The 4,065-nt window shown below is 57.1% G+C and overlaps 1 long non-coding RNA gene across 1 annotated transcript; it reads left to right on the top strand.

The window, feature by feature from the left end:
- The first annotated feature begins 459 nt into the window (after positions 1-459).
- On the top strand, positions 460-3,203 carry LOC123652813. Its single transcript, XR_006742307.1, has 2 exons — positions 460-2,321; positions 2,364-3,203. It is a non-coding gene; the product is annotated as an uncharacterized LOC123652813 (long non-coding RNA).
- Positions 3,204-4,065: the final 862 nt, after the last annotated feature.

The following is a 4,065-nucleotide window of genomic DNA, read 5'->3' on the forward strand; positions in this document are numbered from 1 at the left end:
TGCAGGAGATGGCGAAACCCGCCTGGAAGCTGGTATGGGTGCTGGGCTTGCTGCTTGTGTGCCGGGAACTTGAAGGGAAGAGCACGCTGGCAGGCTCTTCGGTTTTCAGAGGCGTGGCCCCACCTGAGGGCTCATTCTCTTACTTCCCACATGCTTCAGAGAATGACGGGATCTGTTCCTCCCAAAGCTGCTGCAGGACCACGGACTCCGGTGTCCCGGAGGCTTGCCCTTCGGCTGTACAGCCCTGACCACGAGCAGGCAGGGGCCCCGGCCACGAGGAGATGGAGACAGGCTGGGCTGTCTGTACTGTGAGGACGGACTTGGGGGCCTGGGAGTGTCTGCAGCGTGCAGAGCTCCCGTGGGAGGCCGGGCCCCGAATTCCCAGGCCCGTGTTGCTGTCTGGGCTCGTCTCCACACGCACTACACACACACACACACACACACACACACACACACACACACACGCTCCCTGCCGCGCTGGCGGCAGAGGCCCTGGGCTGCCCACGTGTAGAATTTCCCAACCTTGGTTCCTGGCAGTGCTTTTTGATACAAATTGGGTCCAAATTAGAATTGATTTTTGTTTTTACTTTGCATAGCTTAGCAACATGCAAACTGATGGTAATTTATGTTCAGGTGGGAGATTGTTGTCAGAGTGCAGATTTCGAGACGTTCCAGTGTTCCAAACCTCCTCCTGTAGACCTTCCAGATGAATTCCAGACGATGATTCCCTCTTCGAATCAGTCGCAAATCATTGCCAAGTCTCGCTGAGGTGACTGTGTTGTCTGCGTTCCTTTTGCAATATATGTCAGTGATTGTGAAACGATGCTTTGATTGTCTTCCTGTTCTTACACTTGTTCCGTTTTCCAATGGCCTAAGCCTGGCCTGGCGCACCTGCTCTGAGTAAGAGGAGGGTGTGTCAGTGTTGGGATTACGGGATATCCAGGGAACCCGTGTTCACTCCTCCGTTGACATGTACACAAAAGGAGGGAAGCCTGTTCTGACCGCTGGGCCGCCACTGCGCACACGCCCTCTCCTTGTCCTTCCTGCCCTTGGAGGGGATCAGCTGCCTGAATGGGTGTCGGGTCCACACCTGTGTGAGTCAGAGACACCGTGTGAGTGTATTGTGCTCCGTGGGAGAATAGCCAGGAATCCGTGTCTTCCTTCTCTGCCGCCCACCTAGTCCCATGGACCTCCTTCACCCACCCCTTTCCCTGGAGCCCCCACCAGTCCCTACCCGGGCTGGGAGGAGGACAGGGGAGTTTGTGACCGAGCAGAGTGGAGTATGTGCAGATGGGGACGTTGTGAGTGAGGTCCGCTCTCTGAGTCTGGGTGGGAACCAGGCGGCCCTGGTCTCCATTGTGCCCACCAACAGAGCAGTGGGGTGGAGCCCACCCGTTTTGATGCCACATTGGGGTTCCCTTCCCATCATCCTCTGAGGCTCTTGTGTTAGGGCTCCCTGGAGAGCCAGCTCCTGTGCCCCTGGAGGGAGCGTGTCAGGTGTACAAGCTAAGTGGGGCCCCTCAGAAGGACCCCGAGCCCTGGAGAAGGTGGCTCTGGGAGGCCAGGCCCATCGCCCGAAGCCAGGGAAGCCTTAACCTGTGGCCCCGTTGGCCTGGATGGACGTCTTTCCCCCAGGAGAGCCCCTGCTGCCGGCAGTTCTCCCCTGAGCACAGGGATCGAGGGTGGCGCATGTGGCAGCGTCGGGGTCTGTGTGCTGCAGGCGGCCGCTTTGTGGCGGGTGCAGCATCGGGTAGCCGGCAGGTGTTGCGGTGAGAAGAACAACATGAGAGCCTGTGTTTTTACAGAGACCCTTGTCCTGGCGAAGGGAGGTGTGGATTCTGGTTTCAGAATCCAGCCACACATTTCCAGTCTCTGCTAGCAGGGGGACACGGCGAGCGCAGAGGGAGAAGGTGGTGGGCTGGGAGGGGTCTGGGCCCCCCTTGGTGGATGGAAAACATTAGCTCTGCTTCTGGGGGTGTTTCTTCAGTGTGTCAGTCTCTGTCCGGCGATGGGAGCCAGGCTGTGCGTTCTGTGGTGATGCCCAGGAGGGACCCTGCGTGTGTGTGTGTGTGTGTGTGTGTGTGTGTGTGTCCCCATTGTGCTCTGAGGCTCCTGCCAGCATCACCCATCGCCACTCGGGCTTCTCGTAGCGCATGTGTCTTCCTGTGGGCATCTGCACTTTATCCTCAGTACAGAGTGTTTTCTCAAACGGATTAAAATACAATGTCTTACAAGCCACATTCCTGCCTTTCATTCGGGATCTGAGCTCACCACAGTGTGTTCATTCCGTTGGTAAGACAGAGCTCGGTGGATACTGTGAGGTCTGACTTAGGGGGTTTTTAAAGCTCGGTGGATACTGTGAGGTCTGACTTAGGGGGTTTTTAAAGCTGTATGAGTGGGAGGCTCGTCCTAGAGTTGTCTTTTTAGATGCTGGCAGAGGAGACGGGTCTTTTAAAAGCATTTCCACTGTCCAAGCCCCGTGGAGTCTGTGCTGCAGCGAGGCTTCTGCCAGCCACTGGTCAGGGTGACTGGAGCCTCAACCTGCGCCCGCCTCCGTCCCAGCCCTCCACCACGGCAGGCAGCTTCTGATCTTCGTGTGACGGGAAGCCCATTCGGCAGGAGCTCCTTCCTGTGGGGCACTCGCCATGGCAGGACATCGTGCCTGCAGGTCGGCCTCTGGAGAGCGAGGCCAGCCCTTCCCCATGGCACCCCCCGAGCCTCCACTGCAGCCCCTGCCCTCGCGATGGAGCTGCAGATGTTACCATTTAGGGAACTGGAAAGGAATCCCCATCTCCGTGTGGACTGGGTGATGGTCTGAATGTTCTAACCTTCTGGCTGTGCCCCTGCTAATGTGGAGTTGTGATCGGCATGTCAATCAGTGATTGTAAAACTGGCCCAGCAGGTCAGAGCTGTGACCGGGAGCCCAGCCCACGCTGCCCTGGGCCTCCCAGGCGAGGAGCTTGGATCCGGAGGCTGCTCGGGGGTGTGGCCAGCCTGGGAGCGAAGCACAGGCCCGGGCCCATCTGTGAGGGGACGATCTCTGTGAGATTCAGTCAGTGGCTGCATCGGCCCCACGGTGACCAGCCCTGCCCGCTGGGAGAGGGGGCCCGTGTCTGTAAATGTAAAACAGCTCACCATTGTAGAGGCCTGTCTGTGTGCTGCTCCTGTTGACTTATGATTCTCCACAAATAAATATTTTCATGCAATCATGGTGAAGCATGAGGAATTCTTCTCCACGGGATTCCCTTTTCTTAATCATCCACGCAGTGCCCACGCTGTGGTAACAAGCCGTGGTCACTGCTCTCCCCTCATCATCCTTCTCTTTAAGAAAATATGTCCTATTTAATAAAAGAATAATATGCAGATTGACTATCACTCCAACACACAAGATGGCTGCTCCCATGTGGCCAGAGATCCTGCCCCAAGTGGACACAAGATGGCCACCACAAGATGGCCAGCAGGGGAGGGTAGTTGGGAGGGACCAGGCCTGCAAGGGAGGACAGTTGGGGGCAATGAAGCCTGCAGGGGAGGGCAGTTAGGGGCAAATAGGCTGACAGGGGAGCAGTTAGGGGCAATCAGAAAGGCAGGCAGGTGAGCAGTTGGGAGCCAGTAGTCCTGGGTTGTGAGAGGGATGTCCCAGATTGGAGAAGGTGCCGGCTGGGCTGAGAGTCACACACCCCCGTGCACGAATTTTGTGCACCGGGCCCCTAGTGTATTTGTGTGTATTGTGTGTATTTCAGAGAGGAAAGAAGAGGGAGAGAGAGATAGAAACATCAGTGATGAAAATCAGATTGGATGCCTTCTGCATGCCCCCACCACTGGAGATAGAGCCTGCAAACTGGGCGTGAACCCTGACCAGGAATCAAACTGACCTCCTGGTTCATAGGTCGATGTTCAAACATGCTGGCTGGGCAAACTTCTCCCTCTTAAAGAAAGGGCCTGCCCTGCCCTGCCCTGCTCACCGTGGCCCAAGTCCCGTCCCTACCAACCCACTCTGGTGCCCTACTCTCAGGGTTTCTGCTGCAACCCCTCCCACCCCCTCCCTGTGATCAGGAGGGTGGGGCT

Source organism: Pipistrellus kuhlii, unplaced genomic scaffold (assembly GCF_014108245.1).
Source record: "Pipistrellus kuhlii isolate mPipKuh1 unplaced genomic scaffold, mPipKuh1.p scaffold_m20_p_2, whole genome shotgun sequence".
NCBI lineage: Eukaryota > Metazoa > Chordata > Mammalia > Chiroptera > Vespertilionidae > Pipistrellus > Pipistrellus kuhlii.